General features: G+C 34.4%; 1 protein-coding gene across 16 annotated transcripts in view; it reads right to left on the bottom strand.

Moving 5' to 3' along the window:
* The window catches only part of LOC105224097 (chondroadherin-like protein), a 171,217-nt gene that overhangs the window by 39,620 nt on the left and 105,200 nt on the right, over window positions 1-26,397 (bottom strand). For 13 of the 16 annotated variants that reach the window (XM_049458831.1, XM_049458830.1, XM_049458835.1 and 10 more), the window contains one exon: window positions 20,675-20,740. The exons of the other annotated variants lie outside the window; for them this stretch is intronic. The gene's annotated coding sequence lies outside the window, so the exon portion shown is untranslated. The remainder of the gene's footprint in view (window positions 1-20,674; window positions 20,741-26,397) is intronic. 16 annotated transcript variants of the gene reach the window in all.

Genomic DNA, 26,397 nt, shown 5'->3' with positions numbered 1-26,397 from the left:
ATATAGTAAGGACACCAGCATAGTCAATTGAGAGCATTTAGCCTGTCAATTACTTTTTCTTTCCTTCTTACTTCACCTCAAAATAGGGACTGTTGGGTCGTGATTCTTTGATGTGCTGAAGATTGTCGGTTAATATGATAAGGGATATTCGCACAACACTTGAATGAAATCATACATATTAAACGATTATGAATAAATAATAGCAAGGAAATAAGAGATGTTTCAGCAAAAGTTACATAGTATGTATGTATGTATGTATTTTTGATTGTTTAGAGCTTAGAAAATTGAATTTTGTTTAAGAACGTTACCATTTAATACCTAAGAGGAAAGAATCTAACAGCGTTTGGCAACCAATATCAAATACTCATTTTGAAAAAAATTTAATAGTAATTAGAAGAAACCTTTAGTCATAATAAAAGCTTAAAAGGTTTATTTTCGCATACATATGTACATACATATGTATGTATATAATCAACATAATTGCAAAACTGTTTAGAAGGGCAACACAGTTTATAGACTCCTGTTTCGAGCCAACGCTTTTGTAGGTGAAGTTTAGCTTTAAGGAATTAATGAAACTTTTTCATATTACTATTTAAGATGTCCAAATGAAATTTAGTGCAGAAGTGGTTATAATACACATCTTTAGTCTCGCAAATTATAGCCTCGTTCGTGAGTGCATTATATTAGATTTAATATTTTCCCCTTTTCGTCGAGTTTATATATTATAGTAAGGCTTTTTACTGCACAAGCTTCTTTACCAAGGGCTTCCTTAATTTTTTACCATTTTTCATTAGTCATCATACAGTACTCATGAATAAAGTTTCTTTAATAATTAAGAAATATTTCATTATTTTATGACAAAAGAGCCTCACCCATTAGTCGATTCATTAAACTGTAAACTACTTGCATATATTAAATACAAATATGACAAGCAATGTTATTTATAAACATATACAGCAAAAATAATTAATTTCGAGTTTATGAATATTTTCCAGCATCTCGTTTAAAACTCCAAAACATGCTTGCTTCTGAGAATTTGCCGCTTATTCAATGGAATTTCATTCAATATCTTCGTCATGTTAGCATAAATATACATATTTGTATACAATGTATACTATACATGTATGTGTATGTATTTTATGTAATAAATATATTTATGTTTATGCTTGATAGTGAAACTTATGGCTGTGACAGTTTCACTAATTAACTTTATGTACCTTAATGAGTTGTTTTGCTTAGCTTAACCCCACTGCATCACAAATAAGCATTTTCATACAATGGCTTCAAAGGGGCACCAAAAGAGGTGCGCAGGTCAGGCATTTGACGTTTTGACCTCCATACTGTCCCAGGTGTGTATTTATTATGCGCTTAATTGGAAAACAAGTATACTACAAACATACACGATTTGGATTTGGGCGACATGGCCGCGAACTTGTTTTATTGAACTTGAATTTAAATTAAATATTTTTTTTTTTTAACAATAAAAATTTAAATGACATAATGTTATTCTGTCAACAACAAAATGTAGTTACGGTTTATTTTTTTATGCGCGCTTAATTAAATATTTAATAGAATTGTCAGGCGGTGAATTAGTAAATAAAAAATTAAATTTCATTGCCATGGACGAATAAAAATTGATTTTGTTTTGAAAAAAACTACCTCATTAGTTGGAAATTTATAAATACAATTCTCTCATTTATCTATTTAACAAAAAGTGACTCAGATACAATGTAAAGCAATTCGCACTAAGGAGGAGTTATGATGATTGAAAAGCCTACCCAACAGCTGATATTTAAGGCGAGAGAGTGCTGTAATAGTTACCAGAATCCAAACAGGCAATACCAATATTATTCCCCACGATATGTAACGAAAACAAAACTGGCATTTTAATAGACAGCTCGCCCCTACAGTTGTCTAGTCTATGAAACTGAGCCTTCTACTCTATTATGATTAACCCATAAAATATGCGAGCAGAATCTAGACCTAGCGTGTTGATAAACTTCGAAATTGCCGTTTTCAACTATTGCAACATTTTTTGTTTTTAAGTTGATATCCAATGATCCCATTTCTTCAAATCATTCTTCGATTTTTAAAAACACAAGTGACCCCAAAATTTGATTTACACCTTAATCAATTATACTTTTTCAACAGTTTCTTATTTAACATATGTATGTATTTCCGATCGTTCTTTACAAATTAACAACTTATCTAACGAAATTTGAGAAATAACTATGAACAGATAAAAAAGTTTAACTTGAAATATACTAATTTTGATAATGCAGTTTAGTTGCTATTGAGAAAATTTGAAAAATATTTTAACTACTCGTATAACAAAAAGGGTAACTCAAAACTATATTCATCCAAAAATTTTAGAGAAAAAAAGTTCAAATTATTATATTTTTATACTCTCGCAGCATGTTGCTACTGAGTAAAATAGTATTGTTTACATAACGGTTCTATGTATAGTCTAAAACTAAATGATGACGAGAAAAGTTGAAATCCTGTCAGTGCCTCCGTCCGTGTTAGCTGTAGATTAGATTAGTTGTAGCTGTAGCTGTTAGCTGTACATTGAGTAAACATTGAGATACCTTGATGAAACTTGGTGTGCAGGTTCCTTAGTACAAAAAAGTTACTAACCATTAAATCTATATACATATATAAAAGAAAATCGTGCTAGTTACACTATTTATAACTCAAGAACGGTTGTACAGATTTGGCTGAAAATTGGTGAGGAGGTAACTTAAAACCAAGAGAAGAACTTAGGAAACTTTACTTTGGTCGTCAGTCAATTTGTGCGCAATAACTTCACTTCCAATCAATGAAATTCTCACGGGACAATGATAAAGATAGCAGATTCTAACGCGTCAGTCGACATATAGATGGCGCCACCGGGGGCGCCAAATTGGCCCCGCCCTCTAATAAGTTTAATGTATATATCTCCTAACCCAATGATATTATAAGAACCAAATTCTCCCAGCACACATATTATAAGAATTTCTATGAACAGGGTGAAATCGGAAGATAAGCATGCTTACTCTCTATATAACGGTACTGTTAAAAACTACTAAAAGGTCCGATATGGTGAGATGGGGCTTTATGAAAGCCGGTGTGAAAATTGGACGATGGGCGTGACCCACCCACTTTTTGGTGAAATCTCATATCTCGGACCCGGCCGATCGATTTCGACAAACGTGACATTCCTCTCTTATTCTTATGTCACAGTGAGAAATTGTGCGAAATCGGGCTACAACCACGCATACGTTCCATATAGCACAATTTTAAATTCCATTTGATTCTTTCACTTACTCATTTACACTTACGCAAATCAGGAAGCAATAGATATAAAGGGCTACAACTTTGCATATTCCCTTAAAGTATACCACCCTATGAGCAAAAATTGTTTAACTCCAAACAAAACTGTTCAAGCCCATAGCTACCAAATATTTGGACTTTTGATCGAAAATATGGGTCTATGTGTGAGGTTTATAATTGAAGTTCAGGGATAATCCTTCTCTGACAATGGTATGTCTGTATGTCAAAAATAGATAAAATCGGTCTAATACAGCCCTTATTTCCATATATCTAATATAAAGATTTTCGAACTTCGTGACTTTGTACCGCATACATACATATGTATATCGACAAATATGCGTATGTCAATGAAAATGAAAGAGCCCGTTTTACTCAAAGCGGTGTATCTTTGTGCCTAAAATTGATAAATTTGAGCGAAAAATTTACCTATATATCTCTTATCAAATTTTGAACTTCCAGCTGACTTTACTCTATATGGTTATACTCGTAACATGTGACAAGTTAATAGCATGGGGTATTAGGAAAAATAGATAAAATCGGGTCGATACTACCCCAACTCCCATTTACTTATTATCATGATTTTCGTTCTTCAAACAAATCTTGTATGTCTGTCAGAGTATATACAATATGTATATATAAAACAGCTTGGATTTCGATCCTCTGGTTAATGTCTTATAGATCTTAAAGTATTTCTCTGGCTTTGATTCGTGCAAGTTGAAGGAGTAAGAAACGTTCGGTTGCACCCGAACTTAGTGCTTCCTTACTTGTGTTTTTTCTATTTTCACTGCAGACTTCAATTGCTGTTTAACAATACTTAAAAGTAATTATATAATTTTATAGATTTTGAGATCATAACCATGATAACGGGTGATTTTTTTGAGGTTAGGATTTTCATGCATTAGTATTTGACAGATCACGTGGGATTTCAGACATGGTGTCAAAGAGAAAGATGCTCAGTATGCTTTGACATTTCATCATGAATAGACTTACTAACGAGCAACGCTTGCAAATCATTGAATTTTATTACCAAAATCAGTGTTCGGTTCGAAATGTGTTTCGCGGGCGTGTTTTGTTCAGCGATGAGGCTCATTTCTGGTTGAATGGCTACGTAAATAAGCAAAATTGCCGCATTTGGGGTGAAGAGCAACCAGAAGCCGTTCAAGAACTGCCCATGCATCCCGAAAAATGCACTGTTTGGTGTGGTTTGTACGCTGGTGGAATCATTGGACCGTATTTTTTCAAAGATGCTGTTGGACGCAACGTTACGGTGAATGGCGATCGCTATCGTTCGATGCTAACAAACTTTTTGTTGCCAAAAATGGAAGAACTGAACTTGGTTGACATGTGGTTTCAACAAGATGGCGCTACATGCCACACAGCTCGCGATTCTATGGCCATTTTGAGGGAAAACTTCGGACAACAATTCATCTCAAGAAATGGACCCGTAAGTTGGCCACCAAGATCATGCGATTTAACGCCTTTAGACTATTTTTTGTGGGGCTACGTCAAGTCTAAAGTCTACAGAAATAAGCCAGCAACTATTCCAGCTTTGGAAGACAACATTTCCGAAGAAATTCGGGCTATTCCGGCCGAAATGCTCGAAAAAGTTGCCCAAAATTGGACTTTCCGAATGGACCACCTAAGACGCAGCCGCGGTAAACATTTAAATGAAATTATCTTCAAAAAGTAAATGTCATGAACCAATCTAACGTTTCAAATAAAGAACCGATGAGATTTTGCAAATTTTATGCGTTTTTTTTTTAAAAAAAGTTATCAAGCTCTTAAAAAATCACCCTTTATAAACCCACAATTATGTGTCAAATTTACAAGGAAGTAATTCCAGTGAGCATTTAATATACTTATGTATGTACATATGTGTATGTATTATATGCATATATACGCCCTGGCGATTGTGTATAAGCGACTCCATATCGTAAAATCTACAAAGTAACAACGACACGTGCTTCAAGCGGCATGCGACAATAGCGCTCGCATACTTTGTATCAGCAACTTGCAACATAATAATAACAACAACAACGAAAATCAGTTAAAAAGTAACATGTAAGTTAGTACGTCATTTTCTACAGCAAAAACTAATGACCACTTGGCTCATTAACTGTGGAGCTAGACGCATATACATATATATTTGTATACATATGCGTACCACTGGTTTTGTTAAATTCAGGTAGTCCCTAAAATTCTACTCCATTTCATTGTATACTGACTATATGTAAGTTTTATTCAACACACGCATCCAAATTCGGGCAGAACATTAACCGATTACATAATTACTATAGGAGAAAAGCTATTATGGCTTTGTTGTTGTTCTAAGCTGCCCCAGAATTTCTATGACGCCACATGCATGTAAAGTAAGAAGTAAAACATCTATGTATGTATGTACATATGTATGTATACTACTCGAGTCGCATGTTGCAAGAAGGTACTAAATAACGCATGCGTGTAGTTAATAGGCGCAGCACACGCACTTCCACTTTTGTTTCTTCTGAAAAGTGCATACAATGTTTATTGCTCACACTTTGAATTATAAGTGCACTAACGCGGCCTTACGCTTCCTTTTTGTCTCATTCCTACCTTTCCTGTCTTAATGTTTTTTTGCTAGTGCGGGTTAGCATGGGTCAGTTCTTTCGGAATTGGCTAGCCTAAGTTTTACTAGCACACCTTTATTACGAAACCACTTCCGTTACGTGGCCACACGAATAAATATTCTTCATAGATACGAAGCTACAGAGTATTCCACACCTTTTTGCAGCAATGTTTAGAGTTTAATGTCAGCTGGTAATGACAATGTTGTCACCTTAAGTGCGGCGCGTTGCATGGCGTAATAATATGAGTTTGAGGAAGTTATTGGTATAGCCAAGCGTTTTCTAATCTTCAAATTGTTTCCATTTACCATATCTTTTTCTAGCTGTTTTGGATCCTGTGAGTGAAAAGTTACTGAAATATCAGATAATCTATTACTGCTTAAATAGGTATAAGAAAATACAATTAATAAGCCCACTCTACATTCAGGTCCTTTTCTCGCCAAGCAGCAGCTCATTTGTCAGTTCGGTCGATATCGGACCACTAAGCATATGTCTGTCATACAAACTGAACAATCGGTATCAAGTGCTTGTATAGAAAAAATTTTGATATTGGTTACTGTCATACATACATATGTAAGTATATGCGAACTTTTCCCCCAGCTTTTGAGATATTGAAGTAAAATTTTTTACACGTCCGCACTAAGAAGCTGCTCCACCGAAACTGCCGATGTTGGACCTTTAATACATACGGCTGCCATACAAAATGAAAAACGTTTCAACTTGACAAGACTTCTGCACGAAATATGGCTTGGAGTGTTATCTAATGCAGCGCTTTAATATCTGAAGAAATTGTTCAGATTTCACTATATCGCAAAGCTTTCACACTAACTGAATGATCTGTACAGCCGATGTTTTTTCTGCCCTACTGCTAATCTCGAAAATTGACTTTCGTTCTTTTTTACAATAACATATGTATACAGGTAACTCGAAATATTGCTTCCTCCAAACGTGCCCTAAAGTAATGAAGTCGAAAGAGTACTCAAAACTCAGTTTCGAACGAATTCGGGTCTCCTTTACTTGTTTGATTCAAAATTTTTGCACAATTTCACATTTTTTTGGAATATTTCGAACGTTTTAAATGGCGAAAAATAACAAGTTATAGTAAAATTTTGTTACAGAAAAAAATTATTCTGAACAGTTCTCAAGTTTTGAATTCCCCGGGGCAGAAAAAACTCTTCACTGTTCTAAAATTTGTCACTGTCAACAAACTTATTCGAAGTATGTTCATAATTCTCCTTTCCCTATTAGACATTTATTGATTTGAACGCAAACATTTGTGTATGCTCAATTGACTAGTTCAAGGCTCTGCGATTGCAAACACACACACTCCAATTATGCCTTCAATTTATAATATTTATTGAGCATATAAGCGCTTGCAAGCAAGTAGACTCCTATCAGAAGCTGTCATTGACGTTGGCAATTTATGATAGAACCGAAGGGCAGCGAGAACCATTAGAGAGACACGCCCGCAGAGGAGGTCGCCATACCAACAACCACAACAATAACACGTGCATTGATAAGCGTGCACTGCATTTGCAATGTCAATGGCAATAATCAGAGGCGGCGTAAGGGAGCAAGAACAGCATGTGCAGATTCGAACACACACACGCAAACAAGTATATTTACAAATATGTATGTATAGATACATATACATATGTACTATATACTTACATATACTGTTGAAGCAAGCTCATTGAATTGCATACTGCAAACACTTAGCTACCAGTTAATGGTTCATTCAGTTTGAATAGTTGCTGCCTATGCATGCATATACATATGTATATAACTTTGTGTGTTTGTCAAAAGTGTGTGCCTGTGCGCTCCCGTGTGGCTTACTCGCACTACATTGACTTTTAGATTGCGTGCTGTCACTCCATCGCTTGTCATTATTGCTGTCATACTAATGGTTGTTGTTGTAAGCGCCATAGCATCCATAGCTTTTCCGCTCTCACACTGTATGTACATTTGACCCAGTTCAGTTCTAGAACTTATGTATGTATGTGTTTATATATATGTTTGTATGTATGCCTTTGTATGCGTGTATCTGTATTAACGTTTTCAATTCAAAAGCAATATTTTTTATTGAAATTGCCTTCCGCTCAATAAAATATCAGCGCCGCATCAGAGCGCAGCAGCACTGCTCGCGACTAACAAACAGACAGTGGATTTTTATGTTTGTATGTATGAGTGTGTGCCTGTATTTGCATCCACATTTCGAATTTACTATTTATTTACTTTCATTATTTGCGCGCGCAATCGCTTTGGCGCCCTCAACCACCTGCAATACGCGTAATAGTTGTTGTTTTTATTGGCTGCTGTTGCACGTTCGGTGGTGCCACATTCAATTTGCAATCATTTTTGCTATTATTCGCAAAAGTTGTTCTTATTATTGTTGTTGTTTTACTTTATTGCTTGTGGCTGCGTTTCATTATGCCCTCACTAACTCACGGCCACTGTCGTCGATATTTCTATTTATGCCAATCCGCTGCGCTATAAATAAAATTTGTATCAGCAATCAGCTGAAGGCTAACACATACACAAACGCAAGCATACATACACATACAAGCATATGTACCTACAAATATAAATGTGTTTTTCATGCTATACATAAATATATGTATATCAAATGCATATACATATGTATGTACACATGCAGCAGATAAACATCTAAGGCATGCGATCATTTTATATGTATAGACATCCATATGTATTTATTTATTGCATTTTCAGTTTTAAATATGCATATAAATAAATTTAAACTACATTTCGACTGCATAAGCATACGCTTTTTTCGATTTTTTTCTGTGAAAATGAAATTTATGAATTTTATATTTTCCTCAATTTTCACTTTTATCTATTAATTTCTATTTTTCTAGCTATATTTATTTATGCAGTTATTATTTCAGTTGCACAAAGTGTTATTGGCACAACAAAGCCCATGGCAAAAATGTGCAAACAAAAATATTTTGAAAAATACATATGTATGTACATATGTACATATGAAAAATTTAAAACCAAATAATATTGAAATTGTTATTAAAGTTTAAATGCAAAGAATTCGGATTATTGTAACTATTAAGATAAGCTCAAAAATTTTCTGCATTTATTTAAAATCGGTAAATTTTTGTTTGGTTTTGGAAATTTTACTTTTATTATTATTTTTTATTTTATGTTCGTTCTAGAGCGCTGCATATTAATTGAGCGATTTTTAAGGTATGCTTAATAAAGCTAAATTTAATATTAACAATAACTATGAATTGATAATTAAGTTTTAAAATTATTTCTTAGTTCAGTATATTTATTTAAATATTGTTATTCAGAATAACAGCTTTAACTTTATAATTTTTCTTGCTACTGAAAAGAAATATGGCATCAAAGAAAAGTCACAATAGATTTATTTCACAAAAGATATATGTACATATTTATGTACTGTTTACCTAAGTACATACTGAAGACTCCACGAAGTCGGCAAATTCGATCTATTTTAAATGTGTTAAAATAATGTTATTTTCGGGCATTGTAGTCATAACTGCAAAACAAATAGCTGATCTCCTTGCTTGAGCAAGGGTCCAAGTAGCCTTTTTGTAACACATAAACGTTGCTCGGTTTAATAAGGACGACCAAAGATCTATTAGGAAGTTAAACTTAGAATATCCTGAGACCCAAGAACTTTGTTAAAGGCTTTCGCCTATATATTGAAGAATTTAATCGAAGCGGCGATAGCGGTAACCTCAATTTATTTTGTTGTTACTGAAGTCTAATATAAATAAGTTAAAAATACTCTTGCCGGTCAGGGTTAATTTCTGTACTCGTTTGACATTTGTTTGCTCTCAGCCTCCAGAAGAAGACTTAAGGAAAGAAATTTACCTATAATATCGACGTAATTGACAAATCGCTATAATGGGTACTATATACAAGTACCACCTCCAATGTTAACTTCTTCTTTGTATACTGCAATTTAATATTTCCCAAAAAATGTTTTCCGCCACTTAAAAAATCTAAACTCCGTATTAGCCCTGTCATCTCTATAGAAATTTAATCTCGTTTAGACTGAAATGATTTCGCAAGCTATGGCATATAATATTCATAATATTTTGCCAGCTCATTTAAATTTTTCATTTTTATTTTCCTTTCTGTGTAGGAGTTTTCATTGGCGATAACGATAGCGACGTGGCGTATCGATTGCTGTGACTTGCTTACATCAGCGTAAACACAGCCATTTAATATTTAATAAATAAATTATGTTATATGATGGTTTCAAGTTCACAGTGTTCGCTGTGCCTGTTTGTCTCCGGTATGTATCAAATTAGACACCCACACATTATTTGAGGCGTGTCGGTGCGTTTGCAAAATTTTCTGTTTATTTATTTGTTGTTTACTTGGCAGTTGGAACGCCGAGTGGCTGAGATAATCCGTAAAAAATCAGCTTAAACAACCATTTAGTATGACTTAACAACGCTACACATGAAATAAGCAAGGAGCTATAGCGCAATATGGGATGCTTGTTTCTTCTTATTCTTTTTCTTTACTGGCATAGACAACGCGTACGCGGTTATAGCCAGGTTAACAACAGCGCACTAGTCGTTTCTTCTTTTCGTAAATAGCCCCCAATTTAAAAATAAGGTGTAAGTATTCCTCTTTCTTTGCTTCCCCCATATAGCGGGAGTAATGAGTGACTTATAGAGTTTGGTTTCTGTTCGTCGAGTGAGAACTTTACTTCTCAATTGCCAAGGTAGTTCAAAGTAACACCTGTTGGCAAGAGATTTTCTGTGTTGGATGTCGAGGATGCCTTTGTTGTTGGTGTTGATGCTGGTTCTAAGATACACGTGGGAGCCAGGTCGCGAGTGCGACGACTATTTGCTTGATGACATCTCCTATATTTCGTCTTGCCCGCGTTCAACACCAAACCCATTTTCTTCGCTTCTTTATCCATTATGGAAAAAGCAGAACTAACGACGCGGTTGTTGATATATTTACTTACTTTTTGCACAAAAAATTACACTTTAAATAAAAAGGTTAAATTTCAATTTGTATTCAAAGCTTCATTACTTTTTTTGTATCGAATGTTTGTTTTTCTTATGCTTACATACTTAGTAAGACATTATTTTCCTCACAGTTTCTTTCCCACTTACATATGAACATATGTACAATGTATGTACGAACGTAAATTTCCACATAACGTATTTTAATATGTGTATACATGTGGGAGTAATTAATATTTATTTTACAGGCTTTAGTGGAAATATGATCGCTTTACAAAGCAGCGCAGAAAATAAACTCTAAGCTGCAAACAAAAAATGCCGCCGATATACACTACTTACCTATGCAAACTTAAGTATGTAGTGTATATGTATACATACATATTTACAAATTTGTTTAGTGCGCATAAATATATTACTATGTACATACAAACATACTTATGTATAGTGTATATTCCATGGCTTTTATGCAAAAGTCAATCAACTGCAGGCAATAAATTTTTGCTTTCTCTACAACAGACTTTACTGCTTCATCGATTTTCATGTTGTCATTATACAGTCATACATAAATATGTAAACATATCTGCCTATATACTTACATACATGCAAACATTGATATATGTTTGTATATTTTCTTTTTTTGCGCGCGAAATTAAATTTTCGTATTTTTTTCCTTCGGTCTTCCTTATTCAATTACATGTGTTGTTTCGCTAAGAAACCGCACGCCACTTTGTTGCTTCCATAATTTTAATACTACTGCAACACGTTACTGCAGAGTGTAATATTGTAGTTTTATTCACCTAACGTTTATACGTATCACGTAAATCTAAGAGAGATAGATATAGAGTAATATACATATATAAAAGATCAAGATGACGAGACGAAGTCCTGATGACTGTCTGTATATAAAGGGTGTTTTTTTAAGAGCTTGATAACTTTTTTTAAAAAAAAAACGCATAAAATTTGCAAAATCTCATCGGTTCTTTATTTGAAACGTTAGATTGGTTCATGACATTTACTTTTTGAAGATAATTTCATTTAAATGTTGACCGCGGCTGCGTCTTAGGTGGTCCATTCGGAAAGTCCAATTTTGGGCAACTTTTTCGAGCATTTCGGCCGGAATAGCCCGAATTTCTTCGGAAATGTTGTCTTCCAAAGCTGGAATAGTTGCTGGCTTATTTCTGTAGACTTTAGACTTGACGTAGCCCCACAAAAAATAGTCTAAAGGCGTTAAATCGCATGATCTTGGTGGCCAACTTACGGGTCCATTTCTTGAGATGAATTGTTGTCCGAAGTTTTCCCTCAAAATGGCCATAGAATCGCGAGCTGTGTGGCATGTAGCGCCATCTTGTTGAAACCACATGTCAACCAAGTTCAGTTCTTCCATTTTTGGCAACAAAAAGTTTGTTAGCATCGAACGATAGCGATCGCCATTCACCGTAACGTTGCGTCCAACAGCATCTTTGAAAAAATACGGTCCAATGATTCCACCAGCGTACAAACCACACCAAACAGTGCATTTTTCGGGATGCATGGGCAGTTCTTGAACGGCTTCTGGTTGCTCTTCACCCCAAATGCGGCAATTTTGCTTATTTACGTAGCCATTCAACCAGAAATGAGCCTCATCGCTGAACAAAATTTGTCGATAAAAAATTTTCGAACCGAACACTGATTTTGGTAATAAAATTCAATGATTTGCAAGCGTTGCTCGTTAGTAAGTCTATTCATGATGAAATGTCAAAGCATACTGAGCATCTTTCTCTTTGACACCATGTCTGAAATCCCACGTGATCTGTCAAATACTAATGCATGAAAATCCTAACCTCAAAAAAATCACCCGTTACTTATGTATGTTTCTTGGCAAAAACATACGGCGAAGTTCGTAGATGGGCGTAATCGGACCAATGCTACGCCCACAAAACGCTATTAATCGAAAACGGCGTGAAAATTGGATGATAGGCGTGACTTTTAGGTGAGAACATAAATCTCAAGACCCGTTTGACCGGTATCAACCAAATTTAGTATGTGGTATTCCCCTGATTCTTTCCTTTCATGTTTACAAATCAATAAGCAATTAATATAACGGGATAAAACTTTGCTCGAAAAGTTTCTTTAGAGTATGCCAGCCTATGGCCAAAAAACGTCCAAATGTAAAAAAAGGTACCTAGGTACCGAATACACCCAGTACCTGTAGTTGACTTTTTACCAAAAATATTGTTCAATGTGTCATATTTATAATTGAAATTCCGAGATAATCATTTCCTGATAGTAGTAAGTCTGTATGCTACAAGTGAGTGGAATGAGGTCAAACTTCCTATAACCCTAATATAAATATGTTTGGATTTCCGACTGACATTATACCGCAAATATCGGTCAATAAGTGAGTTATCTTAGTAAAATTTGGGGAGTATGTGTATCTTATAACGGTGCATATTTGCGTTTAGAATGCTTAAATCGCGCGTAAGCTCGACGAGACCCCATATGACTAACAGATATTATGTAATTGAAGGTACTTCCATGGCTTTAATACTTGCAAAAGTATTAAATGTTCGGTTGTACCCGAATTTAGCGCTTCCTTACTTGTTTCTTTTTTATTATTGTTTCTGCTTTCTTGCCTATTATTGCCGCACACAGTCAGCGAGGCATTCGTCGCAATGTTCCGCTTAAAGCGATTATTGTGATTTTATTGCATAAAAAGTAAATAAATCCATCAGTGAACCCATGCGGTGTAAAGTATCCTACTGTTCAATGAACCGCCAAACGCCACACGATGCGCACAATAATGCCCCAACCTCCCCCTGCCACTGTGTCAGGCCACAACCCCCATTGGTCTGTACGAAGAAGCAGCTATTGGAGCTGACGATGCCACATACCTACATATATACATATCTAGCTCGTAGCAGCAGTTATCGATAGCGATTGATGACGAATAAGCAAAATTAAATATGTTTATATGTATGTATAAATGCATGTATGTGTTTATGCGCGCAGATACGATAAATAAATATTGAAATTGAAATCGGAGAGTATTTCAATTAAGTGAGTGTTCGAAATGGAAGCAAAAAAGTAAATGATTTGCGTGCAAAAAAATTCATAAACAAGCATACATGTAGATATGTACACACATATGTATGTATAAGTATACATAGTTAATACCGCCAGCTCGAATTTTAGTCCGCCTTCATTCATATATGGTTGTGTGGGTGTGTATTGGAGAACACTTCAATAGCTGATTTATTTGCCTAGCAACGCAGCTGTGTTGTTGTAGTTCTGCCATGAGCTTCTAATGTACACAGAACTTCCTTTCACTGAAATGTTTTTGCTTTGTGCAATTTCGCGGTTTTTCACATACATATGTATGTATCTCGCACACACACTTAAAAAGAAAAACATAAAGCTTGCTGCCACCATCAACGCTGATCTGCTGTGTACCGTTGTTTATTTACACTTAAATGTAATGGAATTTAAAAGAAAGCAACAACAAGCGCGGAAACCAATACCAGTTCTAGGGAAATGAAAAGGAAAAAATACCGTTATTTACTTGTGTGTGTGTGTAAGTACATATCAGTGCTTATTGGGCTACTTAGTAGTACCGTTATTGGTTGGTAAATCAAATTTACATGAGGATTGGTGTGCGTATTGACTCAGTCGTTTACCTGTAAACGCATTTGTTTGCATTAAAAGCTACTGTTTTGAAATTTGTGTGTGTTCGGCATTTGATTTTTCAATTTCAATTTGCTTGATAATGTAAACAAAGTGGTGGAATATTTGTAACGCTGTTAGTAGCAGTCATTACACAATGGACACAAAAATGCAATTTAAAGTTGGGTAATAAAGCATTTTAACGGCCTTAATAGGACTTTATACACTGGGTTATTTCTACAACAGACATACTTGCATATGTACACATGTATGTACATACGTATGTAGCTTAAAAGTAGACTATGAAAAAATTTTTTTGTGAAAAATTAATTTTAACTAAGGGCGGATGCTGTTAACAAACATACCATATGATCAGATTACAACCAGGCGTTGTAACCATACCCTGCAATAGTGGAGGTGGCATTTGGCAAGCGGCCGACTAACTGAATCGGTGGAGAAAAAATGTATGCACACAAAATCCTAAGCGAAAAGTACTATGCCTGACCGATAGTACTTGTTTAAATGAGCAGATAATTTCACCGTGCAGGTCAATTGGCTACCACGATCGTGTGATATCACACCGTTAGACTATTTTCCTTGGGGATATCTAAAGTCTAAAGTATGTTCATATAGTATGTAGATAATATCGCTTCGATTCAGGCATTGGAACAGCTTAGATTGAGAAAATAAACTAGAGGAGTTGGTATGTGCGGAATTTTAACTAAAAGTAATGCTGGAAGTTAGTGGCACTATGCAAAAGCATTTAGAAGATCGCTGAAATTGTTATATACCCTCAACGGCAACTGTAGTAATATATGTATGTACAGTGGCGGACAAAAGTCTACATACACCCCCTGTTTTCTTCGATGTGAGAGTACAAAAACTTTTTAGAAAAATGTGTTGATACAGTTTTATTCTAATCTTCTTTCTAATAACAACAAACTTAAAAAATCAGTTAATTAATATAATATCGGTATTCTGCGTGAGACGATTGTCTCATGTCTCTAATAGTGACTATAGTAATTTAGTGATTCTGTTAGTCAGGAGTCTCATTTTGGTATTCTGGCAGTTACAGTATAGTAGTATGCTGTAAAGTAGTATACTCTATTTGCCAGAATACCAATATGAGACTCCTGACTAACAGAATCACTAAATTACTATAGTCACTATTAGAGACATGAGACAATCGTCTCACGCAGAATACCGACATAAAACTACAAATTTATGGAATAAAAACTCAAATATTGTGTTGACAAAAGTCTACATACAGTACAAAAATATCTTAGTTCAGTGCGAAAAACTTTACAAAATGCTAGTTATTAAGACGTTTTAGTATTTAGTTGGGTCCCCATTGGTATCTATAACTGCTTGAAGACGCCGTGGCATTGATTCTGCTAAATTTGTCAACGCTGCAGATGTAATGCTGTTCCAAGGTTCCAATATGCGCTCTTAGAGTATAGTACAGCTAGAAATTTGGTGCTTTCTAATTCTTCGCTCCAAAATCTCCCAGACATGTTCAATAATATTCATATTTGGACTTTGAGGTGGTGTATTTAATTGCCTTGGAGTATAATAAAGCAACCAGTCCTTAACAATTTGCGCCGCATGCATCGGATCGTTATCTTGTTGAAATATCCAACTGGAACCGAGCCCTAAATTATCCACCAAAGGCTTCAAATTATGTTCCAACAGAGACTTATTCTTATAACCGTCCATTTCACCTTCGATAAAGTCCGAATTTCTAACTCCAGAGGCCGCAACAGCTCCCCAAACCATTACGCTGCCGCCACCGAGCTTCACAATTTATACTACGTTCTTCGGTTCAAGCGTGGCGTTAGTTTTCCTTCAAATTTTAGCCCTTTCATCACTAGGGTGAATTTAGAATCATCTGTAAATGAAACTTTTTTCCAAAAATCCATTTCCTTTTCTTTGTGTTTTTTGGCGAACTTTAAACGAAGTTTCCGGTTTTTTCAGAAATAAAAGGTTTCTTCCGTGGTGTTCTACTGTGGAATCCGTTATCGTTTAGAGTTTTTTTTTATTGTTTTTGGTTGGATACTCATTTGTGATGTACTTACTACGCGTTCGGCTATATTTGGAGCATTTACTTTTGGATTTTGGTCTACTTCGTTGGGAATCAGGCTGACGTCTCTACGAGATTGTTTTTTTGGGCGTCCACTTTATTTTCGTTGGAACCATTATTTTTAAAGTTTTTTAGAATTGTCTGTACTGTTGCTCGACTCAAGTTAAAAATTTTAGAAATTTCACCATATGATTTTTTTTCTTTTCTTTCTTTTATCACCAAATTTCTTACATCAATTGATATTTCATTTCGCGGAGCCATTATAGCTATTGAAATGTTTAAACCACAACTAAATTCAATAAATATCAAACAATAAACATATTGAAATAAAAGAAAAAGGCTAACGATACCTTACTGTTAATATAACAATGTACAAAGTAGGAGATTAGAACTGTATGTAGACTTTTGTCAAAGCAATTTTTGAGTTTTTCTTCCATAAATTTGTTGTTTTATGTTAAATAATGAATTTTTTTAGTTAATTGTTATTATAATAGATATTAGAATAAAACTGTATCAACACATTTTTCTAAAAACTTTTTGTACTCTCATATCAATGGAAATAGGGAGTGTATGTAGACTTTTGTCCGCCACTGTATGTACATATGTATGGATGTAGTTTTTAGTATACATACATATATTTATTTTGCACCTTTAATATGTATGTGTTTTTAGGAAAGAAAACATCCTATGTACATAAGTATGTATATTATCAAGCTGTAATGGTGTGTATACTACTGACGTGGTAAGCAAGCAAATAAGAAAGTTCAAATGAAATTAGAACAGAGATAAGCAGAGAAACTATACCAGAAGAAATAAGTCATACAGAGACAAGCCTCTGTTAAACATTATAAAAATCCTGGTTAAACAAATTATAATTTAACTTATTGCGCAAACAATGAAATTCGACATACAAACATATGATGACGACAGCACATTCAAAGGAAAAGTTGTAGTTTCTGAAACACTCACGTTTTTGCTTGTATATTCAAAATAGTAACCAGAAAGCTGAAACTGTAGACTTAAATTTTTTATTTTTTAAGTATGGCAACTCTAGGCGCAGTTCAACGAGCCTCCTTTTGCTTTCGTTTCGACTATTTTCTCCAACTCTGGCCCACAGGGCATCTCTGAAAAGTTAAAAATAGCGACCAGTTGAGAAATATATCACATTTGCCAAAAAAAATAGTTTTCCTTTAAAGTGCTACAATCTTTTAAGCCTGCCCCTAACATTCACAGCTAACTTTCTTCAAACTTAGAACCTAGGCTGCTAAGCTCTTGCAACCATACATATGTATGTATGTATGTATGTACATATATTCTTATGTACCAGGTTTCAGTAGGCTAATTGGAAATCAAACTGTTCAGAAGATGAAATTACAAAAAAAAATAATGAAAGATTTTAAATTGTTCTCTAAAGTTGGTACTTTTTAAAAATGGTATCGTTTCATAAGCTCACCAACAGAACATGCGCCCTCTTATATCATTATGATATTTAGGGCGGCCTAGAAGTTTCACCCAAAAATCTTTGCTCTAGAGATTCTCTGACTGAATGGTTCCGTACAAAGAAATACTTTTCGAGAGAAATACTTTAACTGGAACAAAAAATTTCAAATTTCACAAAAATAACAGGTTGATCATACCAACTAATATGTAATTGCATCGGGTTGAAATTGCTTATTTATGTTTCCTTAACGAATCATACAAAGCCCCGTCAAGTCAGTTCTCAGACCTCTACTTTTAAGGGTTAGAATAAATATTTCTAGAGAGTTTATCAACTCAATACCAGCCAAGAATTATTGAAATTTAACTAGTATGCGCAACATCATTTGGCATGCAACGTCACAGTTTTGTGTGCGAGTTTAACCTTAACAAAGAGTATTCTTGTGTGCGTGCGCCAAAACAAAGATTGTGGTTTAAGTGCTTTTCGTTTGAAGTTGCACTGGTCAGTGACAGTTATTCTTTGTTGCATGGCAATGAAATGAGCAGAGCAATGCCAGCAAAAAACAGAGAGCAGGAAGTTCAAACAGTTGCAATGAAACCAGCACTTGAGCTCGTGTTCCCGGCGCGCTTGATTGCCTGAGTGACAGTAGCAATGATCTGTGGTAGAACGCGCTCGGTGCTTTCTTGAAATGAATATGTGCACATGTATGTATGTGTGTAGAAGTAATTGGTTAACTGTAGTGGCGGATGCTGATAGGAATTTTGTACTTCATAATATAATGTTGATGAGACGCGACAATTAATTGAAGAGATGCAGCCAGTTAAGTGAAGTATGCACTTCCGAGTATGAAAGCGACTCTAAAGCAGAGTGGAAATTTAATATAATTTATATAAGACGAAAAGGATTTAGGGGATGGGGATTGGTGGTGGTGCTCTTTATAAAACTAGAGCTTTTCAAGCAGCGCTAATAGTTATCAAGAATTCTTTAAAGCTTGGATTGTGCAGCTTAAAAATGCCACCGGTAAGACTCTCTTAAACAAGTAACTGATTTTGGTAGTTTTTTTTAGATAGTTATTCAAAATCTCTGCATATTTGGATGAAATACAAACACTTGGTTAGAAGCTTCTTACTTTACTTTGAAAGCTTTCATAATTAATTTTTTATAAAAGTATTAAAACTTGGCTATAATTAAGTTTTACTTAAAATTCGAAAGCTTCCTCTCCTAAACTACCATTTATATAACATGCATTGTTTCTACAGCTTTCATATACGACTACCTTAAGACTCAATTACTGGCCTTTGTTATTTAAAACTTTATACCAAATCAAAAACCAACAAACATATACTTCTATATAAATTAAGGGAACGCTTTTCAGAAAATATTATTAAAAAACAAAATTAAGAAAATTAAAAAAAAAAATTAAGCGGACTTTTATCTCAACTTATATTTATAATTGTTAAGGCATTTTATTAATAATTATGATTGCCTTCTTTATGAAAGCTTAAGTTTATAAATAAAATGAAATAAATTATTGTAAATTTCTCAACAGGACAGGACAGTTCTGCAACTGAATTATTTATTTTTTGCAACGTTACGTTAAAGTTTTACATATAAAATATTTTAAAAATTACATATAAAAATTTGAAATAACAATTTTTGCTATTTTTTTGCACTTATACTTATTTGTATTCAGCAAGCCGTGAGAAATTTGAAAGTTTTGGTAAGAGTAAAAACTTTAAAATGATAAATTGATTTAGGACAATTCCTGAATAAAATATACAATATATCAGACGTTCCTTAATTTTTGAGTGTTAACTAACTTTGAGTGAAAACTTCAAAAAATTTTTGTTTTATTTATTTCAAAATACTTCTTAAAGGTTTATTGTTTTTTTTTTTAAGTTTCGAAGCCTTCACTCGATACTATACATAAAAGAATTTTCAAAAACTCAGATTTTGGTGAGCTAAATTTGTGATTGATTCTTTCATATGTTAAATACGAGTATGCTTTAAAGTTTATCGAAAGAATACTTTTTGTAATTTTCATATGGTTGTAATCCATATTAGTTTTTAATCTAATTTTTCGAGGCCTTCAGTTATTAAGCTACTTTTGACTAAAAGCTCTGAAGTAACAGATTCTGAAACTTTTTGGTTTAAAATTAGTTTTAGATGGAAGCTTCGTAAAGCTTTCCAATTCTAAAAATATCTTAAAGCCCACGAGACCAGTATTTCTATTATTTTATTATTTTAGAATATTTCGAAGCTGTGATAAGGTTTTCTTCAAAATTGTCAGCTTTGTAGTCTTCAAATCCTTAGGATTGCAAAAAGCTTCAAAACTGTATTTCATATTAGTGTGAAAGCTTTTGCGACGAATACCTGTAGGAAATATTATATTTATAATAAGTGAAAATATTAATTTTTCTTCAAAACATACTAAGCTTTTTTGTTGTTTTATTTGTAACCAAATTATTGGAACTAAAAGCTTTCACTCTTTTCAATATAAGGAAAAAAAAAACGAAAATACGATTCTAACTTTAATAAAAATCAAATTAAGCATAACCAACAAAGAAACATTAGAGCAATAAATTTGAATATGAAAGTGAATTGATGAGTTATTGTTTACCGAACAAAAGGCACACTGAAGCAATGAAATTATAAGTGCTTCACTGCTCAAGCGCTCAATGAGTACCTGCAAAACAATAACAATTATAAGTAAGAGAACAAAAAAAATCGAAGCTGTAATAATAAAAAAACGCTTGTCGGCAAGAAATAAAAGTTAAGGCAAATAACCAGAAAAAAAACGAAGTGTGGAAGCAGCTCGAACAAAATGTGTCGACAAAGAAAGCCAAAAAATAAATGCTTAATAACATGAGAAATGCGAAGAAAATGAGAAAATGTAACATAAAACCGCAAAGTTGGCGATTGAATGCCGAACTTGAATTTCAACAAGTTCACGCCTCGAAAATTATGCTCCAGCGTAATTCATTCGATATTTTTGCCGCCACATTCAGCGCTAGTGCAAAGTGTAATTTCGTGTATTTTTTTCTTTTCTTATTTGTTATTATTTGTTGCTTTTGTTTTTAACTGCAGTTTATCTTAATTTTTTTTTGGTTTTAATATGATTCGGGCTTGGCTTTCTTTCGGGTTTGCTTCATAAATCCAACAAGTGCACAGCAGAGTTGAACGAGAAAATAAACTGCACGCTGTGCGGCAGAGTAGGCGGTGAGGCACATAACGTGCAACCAACAATTTTTATGCACTTGCTACATGTTGCTACAGAGTATAATAGTTTTGTTCACCTAACGGTTGTAGGTATCACCTAAAACTAATGGAGGTATGACGAGACAAGTTGAAATCCGGGTGACTGTCTGTCCGCCCGTCCGTACGTACGAGCAAGCTGTAACTTAAGTAAAAATCGAGATATGCATGAGACTTCGCGTTCCTTGCCAAAAAAAGAATTACAAGTTCGCAGATGGGCGTAATCGGACCAATGCCACGCCCACTAAACGCCATTAAGTACTGTTAAAAACTAGTAAAAGCGCGACAAATAAATAACTTAAAATTAAATTTCGCCCCTCAAGACGGTTTGAGAGAGCTTTAAAGGAGCTGGAGTCAAAATTGAACGATGAGCGTGGCACCGCCCATATTTCTGTGAAAACCCATATCTCAAGACCTACGCGCCTGATATAGACCATATTTGACTTTTATATGTTACAGTGTGAAAATCAGTGAAATCGGGCTACAACCACACCTCTTTCTAATACTTAATTACTTTATATGTCGGGATAAATCTTTACACGAAACGTGCCTTTGAAGTGTGCCACCTTATGACTAAAAACTGCCCAATTCTAACCAAAACTATTCAAGCCTCTCTGCACAGAATATGTGGACCCAATGTTTGTAGTTAATCAATGTATGGGATATATGACTAAAATTTGGAGAGAAACCTTTTCAGTATGGCTGTTTGTTAAAAATGTTTTGAATCGGGTCAATATTTTCTTAGACCTCATATACCTAATAAAAGTTTTATCGAACATTCGGTTGAAAACTCACCCTAGACCCCATATAACTAACAAGCTTATTGTACCTGAAGTTATTTCTCTGGCTTTAATACTTACAACTAGCAAAAGTATGATATGTTCGGTTACACCGGAATTTAGTGCTTTCTTACTTATTTATTTTTGGTTTTTTTTTTTTTTTGTTTTTTTTTTTTCAAGTTTTATTTTCATATTTTTTGTCGAACTTGTTTCCGATTGTCCGTACAGCTGTGAAATGATGCGAATGAATAAGACAAGAGAAACTTCATTGGATAAAACCGCAACAGTAAAAACGTAGCAACAACAACATAATGTCAAAATAATAATAAAAAATCATAACTAATAATTTTAAGCCATAAAGCAGCAGTAAAGCTGTGTACTATACTTCCGCGTGGAAGAGATGTGAGGTGGGTATGTTGAGGCTAGAAACTCAAACAATAAGAAATTGCCTCAAATTGGTAGAAAGTAGCACGCGGGTGTGCTGATTTGAGGTTTTGTAGCTCACTTCCCATCTGGCGGCTTGGCTGGTGCTGCCATTTGCGTAATTTGTGGTAGGCCGTTAAGTGGCGACTACGCGCAACAGTGGCAAGTGCAACTACCCACTTACTTCTCGGCATATACAGTGAACCAATAAAGTTTACATACACCAAGTCCTATTAAATTACGACACGTTTATTTGTTTAAAAATGAATAAATTTTGTGGTTTTTTCTATCCATTTCAAAATATGTATATTTATCATTAAATACTCGTATAGCATAGCAAAATATTTTTTTTACACAAATAAAAAAAAAATAATGCTAAATTTTAATATTAAAAAAAATTAACAGCTGATTTAATCACTCTTAAAATTTAAATTATTTTGTTAAAATTTTCAGATATCAAATACTCAGACCAAATAAATATCTGATCCCAGAAGTAACGGTTAGTTTTCATTTGATTATAGTAGTAAAAAGTCGTGCGAGAAGCGTATAAATTTTGTTTCTGTCAATGTCTAATTAAGTTACCGGTACATTTGAAGATCCTAAAATAAGTGATAAAGATTCAGAAATGTTTTATCCTTATCATAAGGCAGGCTTTATTGTAAAGTTGAGTAAAGTGCACCAGCCAATAATTTTCAGTTTCTAACAGCAACAATTAAAATATAAGAATTATATTTTATATATTTTCAAATTTCTTTATTACTTAAACATATTTATTTCTTTAATTTTTTAACAAATAAAATCTCCAATTTCCCAATTACTTCTGATTCATAAAATCTTTTTTATCCACAAATTTTTAATGAATCAAAAGAAATTTATTCAATCACTTAGAAATGCCGTGTAGGCTTTAAATTATATTTGCCTTAAATATTTATGCGCTTACTAGCAAATTCAACACTAAATTCCATTACCGATACCTTGTTGCACAATTACATTTTCACATATTAAATTATTTATATACATTACATTTTCTTTTAATTTTGTTGTTGTTTTTTTTTTTTGCACACAACACAAATTCAACTCGTTTTACAAATTCGTTGTAAAATATCTCTACAGGCAAGTACATGGAAAGTAAATAAATAAAATCTGAAATCTCGATTCGCCGCAAAGCATCATTCCATTTCCTTGCATTTTTTATGAGTTCGAATTCTCAAAGCGATAGCTCGCTGGCAAAGCACGAGTTTTGCAGGCTTTCGCCCATTTCAATTGTCATACAATTTTGGCGAGCGACAAAAAATATTGAAAGCAGCAAGCAAAGAGATCTTTAAGATGACTTAGCAAAGGAACAAAGGAAATATATATGTATGTACATATATGACTACAAGAACGAAAAATATTTTTGTATGTGGAACAGGAAAAATGTGCACTACTTCTAAGTGACGTATGAAAAACCGCAAGAAAATCACGCGCGACGCCATAAGATATGGCAAGGCAGCGGCTGTGGCAGCAATGACGGCAACTCCACCACCATTAGTACTGACGAACATCACAGCTCAGTTCAGTTCGGTTCAGCTGCACTTTGCCCAACTTTAGCCCGAAGCGTCTGTTACATTCCAGCGCTATTGTCATCGTTGACAGCTGCGTCGCTACCGTCAGATACTAGATACCAGATACCATACATCAGATACACGTTTCACTTCCTTCTGGCTATGCTCGTTGTCGGCTGTACTCATCGTATATCTGCCACATATCTATCCATCTATCTAAATATCTGCTTGTACGTGGCGCGTTAGCGGAATAGCTGGAGATAGCGCTGGGCAAGAGTGGTACATGATTTCATATGAGTGTGTTTCGTACCTTGTAGGAAAAACTAATACCTTAATAATTTGAGTCTTATTTAAACCATTGATTTTGCCAACCTTCTCCTCTATAAGCTTTGAGTAAAAATATGATGCCGTTATTTTCCAGAGTTCTAAAAATCAGAATATGTGGTTCCTTCTCAGAAATCACAATTGCAACTGAAATGTTACACTGAGATAACTACCATTTCTTAAATATCATCCACTAATCACCTATGAGCACAACGGTGGGTTTTTAAACTAAACAACATAACTCTCCAATAAAAATACCCTGATATTGGCTAGGGTTGGATATATTTGGATTATGTGAAACAGTGACTAAGTTTTCTGATTCCTTTAATTAAATGTTCAATTTTAAAAACCGGTAATAGAAGTTTTAAAGATATTTTTGAACTCAAAGGGAACATCTTCGTAATGTTCTTATAAGGTTCAGTGCTAATATTGAAATTAGGGCACATATAGAATTGAATTTTACCTTTAAGAAAAAATCGATCTGATCAAAATCGAACTTTGGCCGAAAACTACCAAAATTTTTGGGAAAATGCCTTTTTATTTTTAAAACACCGCTATTTTGCCACTTTGTTTTTTAGAAATCAGGAGTATATCTTCTACTTTAATGATAGTTTTTTATTATTAATTTATTGGAAAACTCATAAAAATGTCACTGTGTATTTTTGAAGCATGTATAAATATATCTTGAAATTTTCAAAACAATGGATGCAGTAGTCTAATATACATATATTAAATCTGAAAATCTATTCCTTACTTTAGTAATCCTAACAATCAAGTCGAACTAAAATCGTCAAAGATAAGCGTTTAAAACAATTACAGAACTTTATATATGATTCCGAGGAGTCAACGGTTGCTGATGACTACTTCATACTGAAAATTCGACTCAAAAGCTTTCCTACACAGCTTATATCTTTCATAGTGCTTTTATGTTTACTGCGGTGTAAAGCCGTCCCTCGTCCATGGTTGCCGCTGGCTATCGACATGTTAAGGAGTACTGACATGGTTGGCTCAATGTGCTGCATGTTGCACGTTCCATTCAGTACTGGCACAAGCTGACGACATGCTAGCGAGCTTGGCTATATAAAGGGTGATTTTTTAAGAGCTTGATAACTTTTAAAAAAAAAAAAACGCATAAAATTTGCAAAATCTCATCGGTTCTTTATTTGAAACGTTAGATTGGTTCATGACATTTACTTTTTGAAGATAATTTCATTTAAATGTTGACCGCGGCTGCGTCTTAGGTGGTCCATTCGGAAAGTCCAATTTTGGGCAACTTTTTCGAGCATTTCGGCCGGAATAGCCCGAATTTCTTCGGAAATGTTGTCTTCCAAAGCTGGAATAGTTGCTGGCTTATTTCTGTAGACTTTAGACTTGACGTAGCCCCACAAAAAATAGTCTAAAGGCGTTAAATCGCATGATCTTGGTGGCCAACTTACGGGTCCATTTCTTGAGATGAATTGTTGTCCGAAGTTTTCCCTCAAAATGGCCATAGAATCGCGAGCTGTGTGGCATGTAGCGCCATCTTGTTGAAACCACATGTCAACCAAGTTCAGTTCTTCCATTTTTGGCAACAAAAAGTTTGTTAGCATCGAACGATAGCGATCGCCATTCACCGTAACGTTGCGTCCAACAGCATCTTTGAAAAAATACGGTCCAATGATTCCACCAGCGTACAAACCACACCAAACAGTGCATTTTTCGGGATGCATGGGCAGTTCTTGAACGGCTTCTGGTTGCTCTTCACCCCAAATGCGGCAATTTTGCTTATTTACGTAGCCATTCAACCAGAAATGAGCCTCATCGCTGAACAAAATTTGTCGATAAACACATTTCGAACCGAACACTGATTTTGGTAATAAAATTCAATGATTTGCAAGCGTTGCTCGTTAGTAAGTCTATTCATGATGAAATGTCAAAGCATACTGAGCATCTTTCTCTTTGACATCATGTCTGAAATCCCACGTGATCTGTCAAATACTAATGCATGAAAATCCTAACCTCAAAAAATCACCCGTTAT

This window comes from Bactrocera dorsalis, chromosome 5 (assembly GCF_023373825.1).
Source record: "Bactrocera dorsalis isolate Fly_Bdor chromosome 5, ASM2337382v1, whole genome shotgun sequence".
Lineage (NCBI taxonomy): Eukaryota > Metazoa > Arthropoda > Insecta > Diptera > Tephritidae > Bactrocera > Bactrocera dorsalis.
This window is presented reverse-complemented; position numbering and strand designations above follow the sequence as displayed.